Genomic DNA, 20,028 nt, shown 5'->3' with positions numbered 1-20,028 from the left:
GGCGGGACGAGGCCCTTAATTGGGCATTAATGCCCACTTAAGGGCCTCAATTGGTGGCGTGGTGGGAAGGCCATTCATGGGCCTTCCCGCCAGACTTAATTTCGGCGGAGGCGGGAAGGTGACGGGGTCTCCCACCTGCAAACCCGCTGTAGGGGAGAGCATAAAATCCCCCCATGCCTTTCCAGGGAGGCTGTCACTGATCTGCGTGCCATCATACAGGACGAGCTGAGAGTCATCGGGTTGGTGGACACCCAAAGCCAGTGGCGCTGAAGATCACTGTAGCTCTGATCTTTCCAGGGATCCACTGGAGATATGTGTGGGATCTTGCAGTCTGCAGTGCGTCAGTGCACAGGGTTCCACTGGAGATATGTGTGGGATCTTGCAGTCTGCAGCACGTCAGTGCATCAAGGAGATGACCAATGCCCTGTTTGAGAGGGCCAGCACTAATGCACCAATCCAGACAGTTGAGCAGAGAGATCCATTGGGTTTGGGGCCATCGTTGGATTTCCCCAGGTGCAAGGTGTGATTGACTGCTCACATGTGGTCCTCAAGGTTCCCACACACCAGCCAGTGGCCTTCATCAACAAGAAGGGCTTCCACTCGTTCAATGTACAGGAGGATCTTTTAGGTGTCTGCACAGTTCCCGGAAACAGCCACGATATCTTCGTACGTCAGCAGTCCCAGGTGCCACAGCTTTTCTTGCCCGCACGCACCTTTAGGGATGGATACTAGGAAACAAGGGCTCTCCACTGAGGACATGGCTACTTACACCTGTGAGGAACTCATGCACGGATGCAAAGGAGAGATACAACACCTCCCACGAGGCAACCCAAACAACCATCAAATTGACCATTGGTCTCCTGAAGATGCCATTCAGGAGCCTAGATTGATCCGGTGGAGCCCTTAAGTATGCCCCGATGAGGGTCTTGCATATTGTGGTGGTCTGCTGTGCACTGCACACCCTGGTGAGAGGGAGGAGGCGTTGAACAATGAGGATATCATATATTGTGATGCCTCCTCTGACAATGAGGATGTGGAGGAGGTTGCTGACCAGATAATGCAAGATGAAGGACTCCAGGGACCACAGGCAAGGGGCAATGAGATACATGGAAGGGAGGCTCGGGGCATGTTTATACATAGACGTTTCTTATGACCGCTGACTACCTTGTTGGAACCATACTAGAAAGACCTTATCTTTATACAGCTCTGCTGTTGCCTCTTTCATTTTGTGATCCATCGTCTCGGTGCACTTTGCTTGTTGCACAGTGGCAAGGCTGAAGTATTGACCGCTTGTAGCTTAGTCCATTGCTTCCAGCGCATTGAGGGAACCAGGCTGTAAATAGAGTCCAAAGGGCAGCAGGAATTGGAAGGAGATGTAGCAACAATACATTAACCCTTTATTACGTGGCACAACAAATGCGAGGCTTAACATCTACATACACTATTCACTAGTATCTACAAGTGCAGCGAGGTGCTCTTCTCAAATCTTTTACACATACTGCTTGGTGGTGCTCCTTCTGTGCTGTCAGTTGAGGTGGAGGCAGGCTGCTAACCATGCTGCCCTATGGCGTGGCATGACCTTGCCGGCCCTCCTCTGGCTGTCAGAAGTCCAAAATGCGCTGGCATGCTGATGGGCTCCTGCACAGGTGCAGAATCCTCCTCTGTCATTATGATTACTTGAGATACTGGTGTCACTGGCAGAGGGGCTGAGGAACTGCTGTCCACACCAGGAATGCCATGATTGGAGCCTTGAGATGTAGAAGCTAGCTACTCCTGCTCCCTTGTAAGGCTCACCTGAGAAGTGCAAGGACCTGGTGGAGACTCCAGGTTCCTCATCTCCCTCTTGCCTTGCCACTGCTGCATGGAACTCATAGATGTAGAGATGGCATGTAGGTCTGTGCGTATCTCCAGCATCCACTGAGTGGTCTGCTGGATCATGCTCTCCATGAGGGTCGCCAGTCTCTTCATGGAGGAAGCATGCACGCACATGCAACACTCATTGCCTGGATGGACTCCTCCATTGTTTGTGCTTGGGTGTGCACAGCCTCTGGCAGCTCTGCCAGATGTTCCCTTACCTCCCGATGTTGCTGCAGCAGTTGCTGTGTCTCCCACAACTCCAGAGGCACATCATTAGCCTGGGGATCAGCATCGCCCTGCCTTCCCACAGTCCTCTGACTGTCAGTGGCCTCAGCTGTCACAGCCTCTGTCAACTGCTCGAACGCGTCCGTGCTGTGCTCACCAGGTTGTGTACCTGATTCTAAGCGTGAGCAGATACCCACTGATGTGAGAGTATCTCTGCTGGTGGAGGGTATGGGGGAATGATGTGAAGGTGCACTCTCTGAGGATCCCTCCTCCTCCTCAGAGACGGCCAGCTGGCTCCCCTGGTCTCTCCAGCAATCTGCTCTTCGACAGGATCCTGACCTGCATTAGAGAACAGATACATTGAAGGGTTATGGGCTTCCCATTCCAACTGTCCCTACTGTGGAGCTCCATGTGTCCAGTGGTGGACACATGATCACTATGCCTTGAGTGTGCCAGATGCATCCTTGTCCCCCAGCACTTGTTCACTCACCCTCTTGTGTCAACACTTCTGTTTCGCCATCAGTGATAATACGGTCACCCTGCGGCCCTGCCAGTTCCAAGACCTCCTCCTCCATGGGGGCCTAGATGGATAAATATGGCACCCCTCCGCTTGTCTTGGCATTTTCCTTTGTGTTATGGGCTCTCTTCTCCTGCAAGCACAAAGAAGAACACTGTTAGTTTCCCTCTGGAGACAAGCACAATGCCCAAGCTGGTGGCAGCCCAGTGGTCCATGATGGGGGCATACGAATGCCTCCTGCATGCAGCCACTCTCAAGGGAGCTTGTGGGGGTCAGCAATGACAGACGGGTGCCTCTCACCAAGATGCAGCCTTGCCTCTGCAACATATGTTACTTCCTGACTCCATTGCCTGGGTGGTCACTCCCTCTCCATCGAACACACCCTCTCATGTTGCCACATGCAGGGCCCAAAGGGAAAAGAGCTATGGAGTCCTCACCTCAGCAGACCAAATAAGGTCATTGGTGTGCTTGTGGCACTATATTCATGTTTGTGTTGTGACCCCACGGCTGCTGACCTCCTCTGCAATCTCTGTCCACACTTACTTGATCATGCAGGCTGGTCTGCTCCTCCCATTTGTGGAGAAGCGGATCTCCTTCCTTGACCTGGCAGCCTGGAGGAGAACCTACAGGGAGGCATTGCTGAACCATGGTCAACCCTGAGTCTTCCATCGGCCATTGTGGCTGCAGGCTTCTGTTCAGTTTTCTGGTTGCCAGACAGATACTCACCAGTGGTTGGCAGGCACTCAATAGCACCTGGGAGACAGTCTGTAGCACCTGGGGGGCACTCAGTGCGACCTGGAAGGCAATTTGTAGGACCTGGAAGGGAGTCTGTTGGACCTGGATGACTGTCAGCACTGAATGCAGGGTTGGCAGCCCTTTAAATATTTACCTGGCATGGCATCAGCCACATCCATTTCCTCACTACCCACCTCTGAAGTGTGAGTAGACGGCCCACGCACCTCCCCAGTGTTAATTGGCCAGCCGCTGTAAGATTGTGTGCGGCTGGCCGCTCAACACTTGAGCTCTGGTCCTGATGTCAGGACCTGTGGCCTAGCTGGAAAATTCAGCCCAATGCTTTCCTTCCCCTCTCACTGTGAGGTCAGTTCTTTTGTAGCCAATGTTTTTTGTCAAGAAAAATCGCACCACTATTTCAATATTTTAACTTTTTGTTATAGATGTGTTTAGTTTTTGAAATTATACAAGATTATGGTTCAAGCTATACCTGAACATTTTTGCAAAAAGACCAATTGGAAAATGGGAGCTGACTTGAGATGATGCAAAACCTCTGCACAACAACTTGTATGTTGAAGTCAAACAGAAGGAAATACGGAGACATTCTTTTTATATTTTTAATTGCAGTTTTTCCTTTCAAAAGAAAATGTATTTACTTCTACTGGTGCACAGAAAATTTCGAGCAATAAAGCCCTTTTTGATGGAGAAGGGAAATCCATTTAGCTGATGTAAATTGGCTCCATGTGCCACTATCTGAATGCAAGTGTTATTCACAGATTATTGGAAAAAATAATTTTGAATGAAAATGTCATCAAATGCAGGATTGCATGATTTTTCTATGCCCATGTACTAGACTCATCAAACCAGCTGATTGCCTTGTGGTCAATATTAAATAAATGATGAGCATCTTGTAATAGTCTCTTACACCAATGAATTGTTGAAAGGATTTTTTTCCCATTAAAATTTCATGAGGGTGGTACCTTGAGCTGAATGAATTCAGTGCGATTCAGTGTATATTTCGTGGACAAGCTGCATCCACTAGGCGGCTTCTTACATAAATGAGCACACACTGGCTTATATTCAAGACGACTATCAGTACTGCTAAAGCTCTTATAAAAAGCAGCTGGCCATCATTACTTGTGGCAAGAGGGGCTTGACAAGTCTAAGGTTTACTGAAACTGTTTTTTTTTTGTTGCATTTTTTGTTTATTTAAATTGTTGCTTTAAGAGCAAAGCATCTTTTTTTAACTGATGTACAACAGCAGCTTAATGTTATTGTGCTGAATCCTTTCCTGCTAGAAAGGCTAGCTGTGTGTGACACAGGACAAGAATTTTCAATGGCACAAATTTGTTGAGCATCAGCGATATGACAACAAAGGACGTTTTTCGTTGTGAGCTTACTGCTCCCGAAGAAGATTCCTGCATAAGGACTTTTAAGGAGCATATGCATTTGGAACTGGAACCTTCCAAATTGACAGGAAAGAGAGCCACTTCTCCAAAAATCTCTCCTCGAAGCTCCCCTAGAAATTCTCCAAATCTATTTAGAAAGTTATTGGTGAATAAAAGCATTCGACAACGGCGACGGTTTACTGTTGCACATACATGGTAAGATTTTAATTATAGGGATATGCATTTTTAATTTCTGTATGAAATGGGTCATTAGGGATGTCCTATCAGGAGCTATTAGCAAAATGAATTAAATTAGAAGAATGAAATATGTTATTGTGTTGCACTGTAGTGAGAAATAAAAGCATTTTAGTTTTTGTACTGTAAGAACTGTGGGAAGAACTACCCATTGATGAATAAGCTTAGCATGTTTACTATTGAAAAATGTCTTGCTGAGTACTTGCGATGCAGTGATGGTTAGCAATGAGTGCAGTTGCACCTGCAGAACAGCTGTATAAGCAGCACAGTGGATGCGTCACTTCATCATCATGTCACAGCAAAGTGTGTGATTCTGAATTATATTCCTTTGTTATTCAAGGAAACTGAGAACAATCACTTGAAGAACCAAGTATTGATATTATGATTATTTTGCTTTCAGGATTATCCACAGGAATATGGCAGAATTACTATATTTTAAAAACAGCTGTTGTAAATAGGCTTCTACTGGCTAGTCCGAAATAGCTGCAGTATGGGAGGCCACTGGTGCTCTAATTTAACTCTTAAAGCAAGTCCCCACTCTAAGTTTTTAATTTTAAAAATTTGCTTTTCTGCCAAATAATAGACATCTGGTTAAAATGAGTATTCCACAATTTAAAATCCTTAATATAAACCTTCTGTTTTATTGTCAAATGTATTGTGACCATCCCTCAGCTCTGATGGACTGCTCCATTGATGATATTGTGGTCTGACTCTCAGTGATGTTGCTCACAAGTTGTTCAACCTATGATATCATCCACTGGAACAGTTCATCCATTCAAGGGGGAATCTACCTAACTTTGGCATTTATATTTTAAGGTGCAGGTATAAAATTTTAATTTAAAATTTAAAAATTATAACGGACTACTTAGGACTGGCAGGATTTTTAAAATCTTGTTACATAAGCTTCAAAGGCTCTGTTGTGGCAATGCAATGATACTCATAATATCATTTGGAGCTACTCACAGCCAACGTCCCATCCTCCTGTAACCCCTATCAAACATGCTGCTCTGTATGCCCCTGGTCTTCCTTCATGTCTGCGTCACTATGGTATGCCTTCAGAACTGGATTTCAGCATTGTTCTTCCTTCTCTTAGTTCCTTGAGAGAAAGCAATAATATCAGAAAGGCTAGTCCAACATCCGTACAGCAAGTGAAAGAATTGCATTAAAATTGTAGACCTACATTCCATTGCAGCATGATGTAGCATAATGGAGCATTTTTTAGAGTGACCCTTAAGAAGGATACTATTTGAGAATGTGGCTCCTCCCAAAATCGTAGCAACACTGTGTTAACTATAAAGAGGTTGTTTTATTCAGTAGGGTAAAGGTTGTGAATTTTGATTTTGCTTTCAAGCTAATTCTGTTGTATTAATCAAAATGTTCAATTCAGAAGAAGCAACCAATTGCTAGCAGATTACAGTGTTCTTTAATTGATTTTTTAAAAACACTTTTATTTCTTGGTCTATTTTTAGATTGCAACAGCACATTTTATTTTCCCAGGTGCATTCATTTATCTGAATGTGTATGCTAGCTTCAAGTTTATCATAATTAGTGCATTACATGCAATAACTTAAATATCAGTCTGGGTGATCAATAAAACTTGAGCTGTACTGTGCAGATTATTTTGAATCCTTCATGCTACATTAAATTATATCACATCAGCTAGAGTTTTATTTGTTTTCCTACTATTTAGTAGAAGCTATAAATAGATTTAGAGGGGAACAGGGAGGAAGGAGAGACAATCCATATCTGTTCTAGGAGACATAACAAACATCTTAATCCATTTGACTTACATTTCTTCATAAATGGCATTTTTGTTTGTCCTTCAGTCTTCTGAACCTGGTGAACCAGTGTTGTGGTGACTCATGCTAATAAACAGTTTTGCAGATGTCACTCACTCTGTCCCAAATTAGATATTCTTATGAGACCCTATGCAGTGAGTGCTAGTAGGCTATTAGGCCACTGGAAAAATCATAATCCTTTGACATGACGCTTTATAATAGGAGTGGCTTGTTAATCAATATGAGTGGGAATCCTCCATTATTTCCCCCTCTCCTGATCTCCTGAAGCTACCCCAGCTGAGACTATCCAGCACATGCTAGGAATCAAATTAGAGACCTTTCTGAACTGTATAACTCAATTCCATACTAAGCCATGGTGAGAACTCTACAAAATACTGTTTAATGCCACTTGGCCAAGAAGAACTTGCACTCCAGGTTCAAAACAAACTTTGCTCCGGTCACCAAGGCTTCAGTAATTCAGGCGTAGGGTTATATAGAAATTACAACAACAAGGAAGTAGGCCATTCAGTTTTCTACAGCATTTATTGTTTGCATGAACCTATGTGTCTTCCCTGTCCCAATATTCCTTTGTTTTCTCTTCCTTCAATGACCTTTCAAACCTATTCTTAAGTGTTGCCATGGTTTCTGCTTCAATAACTAACTCTTCCATAATTTAAAAACCTGTATTTAATCTCCTATTAGCCTTCTCCACTCCAGTGGAAAAAATCCTAGCATTTCAAGTCATCGTCATAGTTTTCCATTCCTGGTATCATCCTGGTGAACCTACACTGTCCAATCTCTAAGTCTTTAATGTTCTGCCTATAATGAGACACCCAAACCTGCACACAGTACTATAACTGTGGCCCAAAACTGTTCTGGGAAGATTAAGCATTACTTCTTTACTCTTATACTCAATGCCCTTATTTATTAAACCCAAAATGCTGATGATCTTTTTGATGGCTTTATCCAATTCACTTTTTGGGAATTATGTATTTAATCTCCTAAATCTAATTTTCCATCCACACCCTCAGTGTCTTTCCATTGACTGTATATTCCCATTCCTTGTTTTTCTTTGCAAAATGTATTGCATCACATTTATCTACATTAAATTGTGTCTTCCACCTATCTGTCTATTCCACTAACCTAACATCTTTTGAAGATTTATTAACGGTTTACCTACTTTTGTGTCATATGTACATTTCAAGACTGTGCTTCATATTATCTACATATGCTAACACGATGACAAAATCATTTCAGGTTGAGTTAACATCGGTAGGGGAATTGAAAAACTCATGCAAGCACAATGTAGCATATATTATTATAACACTTATTTTTGATCTTGTATCTACATATTATTAATTTTCAGTTGCACATATTGTACTAAATAATTGATAGAATATTACATTGTTGTTTGGCACTCCTATTTTTCCCCATCTACATTTATATATTATTAAAGGTTTTCCAAAAGTATGCACTTCTGTTATGATAATTTTTGGTCACCCTTTTAATTCCAAGCTAAGTACCTATGTAAATATTTAGAACAGAAATCCTGTATGTAAGCAATTACCTGTAACCGTGGCTGGAATTTTACGTGGTGGGTGGAGGCCCCACCCACCGGTTTAAGAGTCAGGGAGAACCTTCCTCTGCCAGGTCTGGAAGTCACACAGTGATTTTTGATGGCCCAGGCCCTTAATTGGCCTCGGACAGGACTTCTGCCTCCAAAAGCTGCCAGCCAATCTGCGGGCCAGCAGGTCTTCAGCCCCAGCAACGCCACTGGGAGTGGTGGCCACTGTTGGGACTGCACCAGCCAAAAGAGGACCATGGATGTTAGCCTTTATAAAGGTGAGTGGGGTTTTGGGCCTTGCCGGGGACAATCGGCTGGGCCTCAGTAAGGTGGGTGGGGGTGGTTCAGGAGGGCGGGAGGATGTGCTCTATTGGGGGCATTGTGCTGCTGGGGAGACCCTCTGTGGGGCACAGGGTGCCCGATCTGGAGGGCCCCTCAGGGCCCTAAGGAACTTGGGCGGCCTTATCAGGTGCTGAAATTCCTGGCTGCTACTAGGAGTAATTGGCCACTTAAGGACCTCAATTGGACTGAGGAGGGTGGGCCGTTTTCAACCTTCCCCCCGTTGCTAAAATGACAGCGGTGGCGGCTAGGCAGCCCCCGAATCCCACTCGATGTTAGGCCATCCCCCACCCAGCTTCCATCCCGCTCCCTTGGGGGGGGCGGGGGTGGGAGTTCCGGCCAGTGTCACTACAAGTAGGTGGCACTGTTTCTCTCTCAACTCGGCCATGATCCCAAAGCCTGTTGACCATCTAAAAGGTACAAGTGAGGAGTATGATGGAATATTCTCCACTTGCCTGGGCAGCTCAGCAGCTCCCTCAAGACTCAAGAAGCTTGACATCATCCAAGACAAAGCAGCCCGCTTGATGGGCAACCCGTCCACTACCTTAAACAGTCACTCCCTCCACCACTCGGAGGGGAACTTGCAGGTGGTGGTGTTCCCATGCGTCTGCTGCCCTTGACAGCAGTATCATCTACACATTGCACTGCAGCAATTTGCCAAGGCTACTTTGATAGCATCTTCCAAATCTGCGACCTCTATCACCTAGAAAGACAAGGGCAGCAGACATATGGGAACACCATCACTTACAAGTTCCCCTCCAAGTCACTCACCATCCTGACTTGGAACTATATCACCGTCCCTTCACTGTGGCTGGGTCAAAAACCTGAAACTCCCTCCCTAACAGCACTGTGGCTGTTCCTACAGATGAAATGTCAGTTCAAGAAGGCGGCTCACCACCACCTTCTCCAGGGGAATTAGGGATGGACAATAAATGCTGGCCTTGCCAGCAAAGCCCATGTCCCAAGAATAAATAATAAAACAAAATTTAAAGAAGTATTCATCAACTGACTATAAGCAGTGTTGTGGGCAATTTACTAGTAAGCATGGATGTAAAAATAAATATGAAAAATACTTGAAATGTATAATTAAAGAAAATGTTGGAGATGCACAGTAGATCACATATCATCTGAGAAAGAAAGATAGGTTCACATTTGCTTGAGAGTTCTGATTATGTCACCCAAGCAAAGTATTAGCAGTATTTCTCTTTCAGAGATTCAATTCTTGTAATCAATTTTTCATGCCTTTTGAGAAAAAATAATTTGAGAAATACAGTTTCATGAATTTCTTGTATTCATTGAGGTGAATGATTATTTGAATTAGAGAATATGGGCCTGAAATTCTGCAAGGGTTCTCCTGGTCTTTCACCATAACATTGATGGGAAACCAGCACGACCCCCAGCGAAACAGCCTTGTATGCCTTTTCTCTGGGAGCTCTGCTAGTATCCTACCAAATTTATAGCAAGACATCAGGAGAACCCTCACAGAATTTCTTGGCTTACATTATTTATGGCTTTCCCAGGTCACATGTAGTACAGCCCCAACACAAAGTAAAGCTGCTTCTGCGCAGACCAAACCCAAGGCTCCAATTCAAGTTGTAAACACTGCAAATACTTGTTCATTCTAATTTTAAACAAATTAATTTTCCTTGCCAAATGGATTGTTGGTGAATAATGATTTATCTTCAGTGTAATTATGTAATTTTAAAGTAAACTATGTTTTCATGAAGTGAAATAAATATTGTGTTTCCGTTTGACCCAGGTTAAACTGTATAGACTTTATAATGTTTTTATTGATGCACGTAATCTTGTATCTATGAAATTACAACATGGAAACAGGCCATTGGCGCAACAAGTCCATGTGGTGATTGTTGTCCACATAGGTAAGTAGTGTGCCCAATCTGTTTAGATATCCCTTTAATCCTCTTTTCTTCAATTGCCATCTAATTTGTTTAAAGTTTGGCTAACCTGTTATTTTAGAGATACAGCACTGAAACAGGCCCTTCGGCCCACCGAGTCTGTGCCGACCATCAACCACCCATTTATACTAATCCTATACTAATTCCATATTCCTACCACATCCCCACCAGTCCCTATATTTCCCTACCACCTACCTATCCTAGGGGTAATTTATAATGGCCAATTTACCTATCAACCTGCAAGTCTTTGGCATGTGGGAGGAAACCGGAGCACCCGGAGGAAACCCACGCAGACACAGGGAGAACTTGCAAACTCCACACAGGCAGTACCCGGAATTGAACCCGGATCCCTGGAGCTGTGAGGCTGCGGTGCTAACCACTGCGCCACTGTGCCGCCCTCTCTTCACCTTTTCATATATTTGAAATATGATGCATAATGTGTTCTTTAAACATGTTTGTCGTGCCTTCCAATTTTGTGTTCACCTTTCAAGTTGGGCATGCTGCAATTTACAAATGATTTACAAGAATTTTAAGTAACAGAAAAGTTTATTGGCCCAACAGTCCTGTTCCTTTTTGATCACCGACCTGCCTGCTCTCCACATGTCTCTTTTCTCTCCAGAAATGTGTCCTGTTGTCTTTTGAGCCCATTTATTCTGTCCATTTTAATGGGCTTCCCTTGTATCAATGCACAATTCCATTAATTACCCTTTGGTGATAAAATTCTAACTGACTTCCTTTTCACTCTTAACTTTTTAATTTTTGACTTGTGTCTATTCATATTTGAACCCATTGCTATGTTGAACAGATATTGCCAGTAAAGATTTGTAGTACCATTGTTTCTTACAAAGTACAGTTGTTGTTGATGTGTAGACATAGCACAAACAATAAAAGCATTAAATGATCAGTATTTTTGGTAGTTCTTGTTGAACAGTTTTTTTTTAAATTGTTTTCCGGATGTGGGAAATACTAGCAAATTTGCCTTTTTGTTCGCCCCTACTTGCCCTGAGAAGGTCACGGTGGAATGCCATCTTGAACCTCTGCAGTTCTTGTGGTGATGGTGCTCCCAAAGCGATATTAGGGAATTCTTATTATTGTACTTCACGGTGATTATTGGTGCAATGGAAAGGCTTGCTAGGCCAATTCAGTTGCCAACATATAGGGCTGGATTTTATGCAGGAGGCGGGATTCCTGGCACCGGGCCAGAAAGTCGGGGGGAAGCCCCACCTGTGCATTTTGTCTAACCTCCAGAGCGATCCTCTGGTTTTCTGGGGTCAAAGTTTAAGGAGGCGGGATCCGCGTCCCTTTAAACACTTAATAGGGATGGGGATTTCGCCCCCAAGAACTGCCAGCCAATCAGAGGGCCGGCAGCTCAGCAGTATTGTTAACGCTACCGGGAGCATTTACCACTGCCAGTGTTGCAGAGGTCTCAGACCCAGGCCTAGCGCTGGAACCTTGGACCTCAGGTCAATGAGGAGGGGTTGCCGGGGCCAGTCCATAAGGTCCTGGCGAAGGGGTTGGGGGCTGGGCATTCAGTCCAGGGGAGTGGGGCGGGGGGGTCCTGGGGGGGTACACTTGTTCCCTGTGGGGGTCCACAAATTGCCCATGAAGGAGGCCCACCCCAGGCCTACAGGGAGGGCACCTTGTTTTCCAAGGCATCCTCCCCGCACGGTGAAGGTCCTCCTGCCGCTGGTAAGATCCTAGTGGCTGCGGGACGCAGTCCTTATTTTGCCTCTGGGCAGGAACGCCGTCATAGGCCTATCCTGCTCCCGGTAGAATCGGAACTCGCAATCCTGGTGTCAGGTTCCATGGCAGTGGCTGCCACTCCGATTCTCCGCCCCCACCCCCCACCCTCGCCATGAAACCCGCCGTTGGGAGGAGAACAAGATTCAGCCCATAGTGTGGGCTAGAATCATATGTCGGCCAAACCGGGTGGGAGGAGCAGATTCTGTTCCTTGAAGAACATTAATGAGACTACTGGCTTTTTATGACAATCTGACAGCTTTCATGCTCAGTTTCCCAGTGCCAGCTTACACATTAACGAATTTGTTGAATTTCATTATTTGCCATGGTGTGATTTGAACTCAACTTCTAGATTGCTGGTACAGTGCCAAAGCCACTACACAATGACACCTGTTAAATGTTTTTTTATACATTCATGGGATGTGGGCGTCACTGGCTATGCCAGCATTTATTGCCCATCCATAATTGCCCTTGAGAAGATGGTGGTGAGCTGCCTTCTTGAACCACTGCAGTCCACGTGAGGTAGGTACACCCACAGTGCTGTTAGGAAAGGAGTTCCAGGATTTTGACCCAGCGACAGTGAAGGAATGGCGATATAGTTCCAAGTCAGGATGGTGTGTGACTTGTAGGGGAACTTGCAGGTGGTGATGTTCCCATGCATCTGCTGCTCTTGTCCTTCGAGGCGGTAGAGGTCGCGGGTTTGGAAGGTGCTGTCTAAGGAGCCTTGATGCGTTGCTGCAGTGTATCTTGTAGATGGTACACACTGCTGCCACTGTGTGTTGGTGGTGGAGGGAGTGAATGTTTGTGGATGGTGTGCCAATCAAGCAGGCTGCTTTGTTCTGGATGATGTCGAGCTTCTTGAGTGTTGTTGGAGCTGCATCCATCCAGGCAAGTGGAGAGTATTCCATCAAACTCCTGACTTGTGCCTTGTAGATGGTGGACAGGCTTTGGGGAGTCAGGAGGTGAGTTACTTGCCGCAGGATTCCTAGCCTCTGACCTGCTCTTGTATCCACGGTATTTATATGGCTACTCCAGTTCAGTTTCTGGTCAATGGTAGCCCCTAAGATGTTGATAGTGGGGTATTCAGCGATGGTAATGCCATTGAATGTCAAGGGGAGATGGTTAGATTCTCTCTTGTTGGAGATGGTCATTGCCTGGCACTTGTGTGGCGTAAATATTACTTGCCACTTATTAGCCCAAGCCTGGATATTGTTCAGGTCTTGCTGCATTTCTGCACGGACTGTTTCAGTATTTGAAGGGTCGCGAATGGTGCTGATCATTATGCAATCTTCAGCGAACATCCCCACTTCTGACCTTATGATTGAAGGAAGGTCATTGATGAAGCAGCTGAAGATGGTTGGGCCTAGGACACTACCCTGAGGAATTCAGTGGGGCGGCACAGTGGCGCAGTGGTTAGTACCTCAGCCTCACAGCTCCAATAACCCAGGTTCAGTTCTGGGTACTGCCTGTGTGGAGTTTGCAAGTTCTCCCTGTGACCGCGTGGTTTTCCGCTGGGTGCTCCGGTGTCCTCCCACAGCCAAAGACTTGCAGACTGATAGGTAAATTGGCCATTGTAAATTTCCCCTAGTGTAGGTAGGTGGTAGGAGAATTGAGGTTATAGGATCAATGTAGGATTAGTATAAATGGGTGGTTGATAGTCGGCACAGACTCGGTGGGCCGAAGGGCCTGTTTTCTGTGCTGTATCCCTCTATGATACCACATGAACTCCTGCAGTGATGTCCTGGAGCTCAGATGATTGATGTCCAACAACCACAGCCATCTTCCTTTGTGCTAGGTATGACTCCAACCAGCAGAGAGTATTCCCCCTGATTCCCATTGACTCCAGTTTTGCTAGGGCTCCTTGATGCCATACTTGATCAAATGCTGCCTTCATGTCAAGGGCAGTCACTGTCACCTCTCCTCTTGAGTTCAGCTCTTTTATCCATGTTTGAACCAAGGCTGTAATGAGGTCAGGAGCAGAGTGGCCCTGGCGGAACCATGTTGGCCAAGACACCAGAAGAAAATAATGCCTGAGGATTTTGTACGTCCACCATGCTGGCTGACAGGCAGGGTCTCAGTTGAACATCTCATCTGAAAAATTGTACCTTGTGCAGCATTCCCAGTATAGTATGCCAAAACACCAACTTAGATGTTCTCAAGTCCTGGAGTAAGGGTTGAACCTTCTGACTTTTAGGTGAAAGAGCTACCAACCAAGCCAAGCTATTCTCGACTTGTCATTTAGCTCCTTTTTGTGGATAATATATGCCAGTAATTATAGTTAATGCTACATTAAAGATATTCCAAATAATCCAGATCTTTGGGGATATTTTTGTGTATGTTCATTTTTTTAATACGTTGCATCGCCCAGTCTTCCCTTGAGAATATTCTCATCTCAAGATTTAGTTGATAGTTACAGGCTTATTAAGATTTGCTCTTGAAGCTTTTGACATGAAATGAACCACTTGACAAAATTGCTGTGTTGTAATCATTTCTGGATATCAAATACTCTCTCTATATAAGTGCTTATAGGTAGGGTATGTTGTCATTTTTGAAAAGATGATGCAGAAATCCATCACATTCTATTAAATTGCAATGTATTAGCTGAGGGTTTGCATTGTGAAAGGCAGGAAATTATACTCCCAAACGAGTGAGAAAATACCTATACAATTGCATTGTATATGTTTTCTAAATTGTTTTTCTTTGACCTCTCCCACCACAAGTGAAACCTTTCATTTGCAAAAGTTTACAAGGAATTTTGTACTTTAAGTCTATAGATATATATGCAGGAGGATGACGGATCATCTGTGCTTGTTCCAGATTTCTGATGTTGCAGCAAACCTCCCAACTACACAGCTCTATTCCAATGTATAGAATAGTACATTTGAAGACTTGTCTGTAACAGTGGGAAGTAAGTGCTGGCACAGATGATCTTTGAGGCTCTGTCTGGGGTGACTTGTAAGGTGAGTACTCAGTTTTATTAAAAGCCACTCTTCATGTGACTGGATATTCCATCATTAGCTTAGAGCCTACATGATCCTTTTGGTCAGTTTGTTTCCATTATATATCAGTTTAATTTGAGATCTGTGACTTATATTTTAAATTGCATTAAGCCAGTAAGAAATGGTAACATAAGGAATCATTGAATATCTAAAAAAAGCCAGCCAATTGAATCCACTTCTTCATTGACTATGGATACCACTCGTTTAGCCTCTAGAGTGAAATGTCTGCATAGATACATCCTGACCCCAATGGTAATATAATCCAACCTTACACTTACTACTCAATCCTGCTGTGCTGCCCTCCACAGGTAAGATTCCTCGCACTCCAGCAAGACAAGAACTATCATATCCCATTCAGCAATTGTCCATTTCTGTCTCTACCCTATCTGCATAATCACAATCTTATTGCAAAGCACACATTTATATATTTCATTTTTTACCGATTAATAATTAATGGATGACCATCTGTACTTTATTAGGGGTTTGAGGATGAGCAGTTTAATTAGTCGAATTTTCATCTGAAGCATAATACAAGCAGAATCCATTATTAATGTGTAGTTGCAGATTAAGCTTTTGCTTAAGCCTCTGCCTTTTTGTCTGTTCCTCTGCAATTTTCAGACTTCACTAACTAGGCTTAAACAGTTCCAGAGAATTTTCCATTGCTGCTAACATGCTGAATCCAATAATTTATTGATACTTCAACGTATAGTACAACATCATCTGTGGGTGTCTTAGTTGGGCCACACCACAATCAATTAAGTTTGAATATACAGCCAAATACAATGCTGTATTTTCAAACACTGCAAAGGAAACAAATTGCAAGCTATTTATACAAAATAGTGTGTATTAATGTATAGCAGTGCAAACACACAAATGGAGAGCTCTGTTTCCTCTGGTAAATGAGTGACACAGAGCTGTCAGTATAATTTGAGTCTGCTACCTTAAATTTGCTTTCAGCAGATACATGCCTCAAATTAGAATCAGTCGTATAACAACTACGTATCACTGAGTATCAAAAGCAAGATTTAATACTGTATAGTCACTGAAACTACAGTTCTTTAAAAAAAAACATTTCTCAGCGATTTTCTTCTCCTTGACTCCTTTGTTGAGGTTTCCATATGTGGGTACAGGTTGCACTGCTGCACCCCACGCAAATGATTGTTATTAACATGCATGCCTTTACTGTGTTTGTCGGCAGACTATGTGAGAAGGTTGAACCCAAAGCTGGCCTTATCTGCCCAAGTACACGTTCAGCAGGTGTTACTTGATAGAATATTTTACATTACATCTATAATATTTTTGCCAGGATGGATGAAGTCTTATTTCTGCTTTGCAGGATAAATGTTTTGTTTTTATCTCCAAGTATAATGTTCTGGAAAAAGAATAGTAATGTCTGTTTCAGAGATGAGATTTAAAAAGAAATCCTTCTTAATCATATACAACAGAAAATTGATAATTCAGCCCTTTCTGTGCTTTTATTAAAATGGTACAAAAATAGTACTATAGTCCTACGATGACTTTCTTCCCATAATATGAATGATTTTTCACACTTTCATTTAAAAAAAAACTTATCTGAGTCAGAATATAACCTCAGGCTTCGTATTCATTTTATTATTTAAACATAACTTGTAGTAATAAAAATTATTGTATTTTATTATATATTATATTTCATGCCTGTTACATTGATGCATTGATCTTATGCAGACTAGTCGGTGCCACAGATTTTCCTGCTTTAAGGGAGCTATATATTTTATTTTAAGCTAACTAATGATGCATTTGTTTGCAGCCCAGCAACTTGGCTTCAGTAGCCTTTCTGTGATTAATTCGAGGACCCTCTGAGGCCACTGTTGGTGTGGAGAACTAGGTCAGGAGATATTTTATCATCCATAGCCCTTGATGCAGCAGAGCCACAACAGCAATGTCATTATATAAGTTAGTATGGAACATGAAAAGACCATTCAGGCCATCAGTTCTGTTCCTTCCATAGACCAGGCATAATGTGCCTATCGTCTCTAATCAACTCATTGCCACATCAAGCTTCTACAAGTTAACCCATCTCTTCTCTAAAACATAAAATAAATGGAAGTCCAAAATATCTATATTGCATCTTAGATTATTCACATTTAATTTGGCTTCCTTGGCACAATATTTTCATGGTCCCAGCAGATTGCAAAGAAACATAATACAGTCCCAATGCAGTGGCTTATCAGGTACACCAACACGTTATTGAGAACAGGTCTTCTACTCATAGAAAACAAAGCCTTAACGAACGCATATTTCCTGCACAGGGTCTCTGCAATGACAAGGCAATTGGTGTGATATATGGGGTATGAGAGCATCAGACACTAAATAGGCCTCATTGCCCTATGATGGAGGGGCCTGCCACTAGAAATGTACCAAGGATTGCATTATCGTCACCACTGTATTCATAAAGCAGTCTTCTTTCAGATATGGAAGGGATAATTTTAACCTTACCCACCTGGCAAAAACTGAGGGGACAGGGAGTTAAAATTGGCCAGGTGGCTTATCCCCCGATGTCTAGGAAAGGGAGAATTTTTCTAAAAAGCTCTAAAAAGAATTAAACTTTCTTTAAAAAGGTGCTGTATGTTTAAGTATTCTAAAGCTTAAGCTTATTCTAAAGTATTCTATTTAATGAATAGTGCTGCTGTTTCATCTGGAAATAGAACAAAAGAGCCCTCTTAATAGTTTACATGTTATAATTATATTAGAGACCAATCATATAAAATGAAATATCACCTTAGATTTTTTGTTCAAAATGTAATCTGTTGGTTTTGGAAAAAAAAGGATAAAAATAGGCTCTCTGATAGCTGAGTGGATAATTGCACTGCATGATGTGGTACTGAGCCGTTCAGACTGGTAAGGTTCCCGGGTCCCATCCTTGGTCTATACTAATTAGCTCATCAGTGGTTGACATGTTTCAGTTGGCTGACCTCAGCTAAGGAAGAAAAATATCATCCAGTATTCCTTGCAGAAAAGTGCACATGTGTGCCTGTTAGGTGATGCCCCTATCATCAAATATCCCACTGACTAGACTGACATATAGAGCAGTAAAGTATTTGGAGGGCTATTGTCATCACACTATAAGTCACTCCCTGCAGGAGGCAATGGTGAAAAAGGAAGAAAATTGAAACAAACAAAAATATGCCATTTGTTATTTGTGTAGTTTATTGCTGATACAATCCTATTCATCTCTACCCTGCCTTTATTGGTCAAACAATAATACTGAGTCCATTAATGATTGAATTTAATTGTCATAGTAAATAGCATTTTAACTGCATCATTCAGCCAGTAAAAATAGAAACATAGAAACATAGAAAATAGGAGCAGGAGTAGGCCATTCGGCCCTTCAGGCCTGAACCGCTATTCAATACGATCATGGCTGATCGTCCAAACTCATTACCCTGTTCCTGCTTTCTCTCCGTATCCCTTGATTCCTTTAGCCCTAAGAACTATATCTAACTCTTTCTTGAATATATTTAATGATTTGGCCTCAACTACTTTCTGTGGTAGAGAATTCCATAGGTTCACTACTCTCTGGGTGAAGAAATCCCTCCTTGTCTCAGTCCTAAATGGCTTACCTCTTATCCTTAGATTGTGACCCCTGGTCCTGGACTCCCCCACCATCGGGAACATCCTTCCTGCATCTAGTCTGTCCAGTCCTGTTAGAATTTTGTAGGTTTCTATGAGATCCCCTCGCATACTTCTAAACTCAAGCTAATACAAGCCTAATCGACCCAATCTCTCTTCCTACGTCAGTCCTGCCATCCCAGGAATCAGTCTGGTGAACATTTGCTGCACTCCCTCCATAGCAAGAACGTTCTTCCTCAGATAAGGAGACCAAAACTGCACACAATACTTCAGATGTGGTCTTACCAAGGCCTTGTATAACTGCAGCAAGACATCCTTGCTCCTGTACTTGAATCCTCTCGCTATGAAGGCCAACATACCATTTGCCTTCTTAACTACCTGCTGCACCTGCATGCTTACTTTCAGCGACTGGTGCGCAAGGACACCCAGGTCTCACTGCAACTCCCCCTTTCCCAATCTATTGCTGTTCAGATAATAATCTGCCTTCCTGTTTTTGCCACCAAAGTGGATAACCTCACATTTATCCACATTATACTGCATTTGCCCACTCACTCAACCTGTCCAGGAGCTTCTCTGCATTTTGATCTGTTTATTCGCTCACTAACAAATCAATGAAAATTTCTTAACATTAGAGAGAGAGAGAACACAAGTAGGAGATAGAGGGAGGGAGGAAAACCATAAAGGGATATATTATGCATACATGCAACTGAATCATTACCATATGGATGCAAAATGTGCTGTTGTGTGAAATTGGATGTAGCCTTTGAGATTCTGCCTAATTAGCTAATTTTGCATGTTTATTAGATTTAAGCAGGATATACAAACAGAAATGTCCTATAAATAAAGACTAAGGCCCCAAAATTCAGTTCTGTAATACCGCTGGAGGCCCTCAAAATGGTTGGCACAGCTCTTCCAGCCACTTCTAGTGCAGCCGGCAGCACCTCATGCTTCGAAGGGTGCTCGTGCAGGCATGCTACGCGAGCACTGGAAGCTTTGACAATGGACAGATCGTGATGTCAAACAGCTTCTCAGGCTGATTTGATGCACTTTCTGCAAACTTGAACCAGTTAATGTTCTCTCGTAATCACTCACAGCTAAGCATGTGTGCA

General features: G+C 43.2%; 1 protein-coding gene across 1 annotated transcript in view; it reads left to right on the top strand.

The window, feature by feature from the left end:
* The window catches only part of pde4ba (phosphodiesterase 4B, cAMP-specific a), an 832,714-nt gene that overhangs the window by 333,681 nt on the left and 479,005 nt on the right, over positions 1-20,028 (top strand). The gene's annotated exons all lie outside the window — the stretch shown is intronic.

Source organism: Heterodontus francisci, chromosome 8 (assembly GCF_036365525.1).
Source record: "Heterodontus francisci isolate sHetFra1 chromosome 8, sHetFra1.hap1, whole genome shotgun sequence".
In the NCBI taxonomy this organism is placed as follows: domain Eukaryota; kingdom Metazoa; phylum Chordata; class Chondrichthyes; order Heterodontiformes; family Heterodontidae; genus Heterodontus; species Heterodontus francisci.
This window is presented reverse-complemented; position numbering and strand designations above follow the sequence as displayed.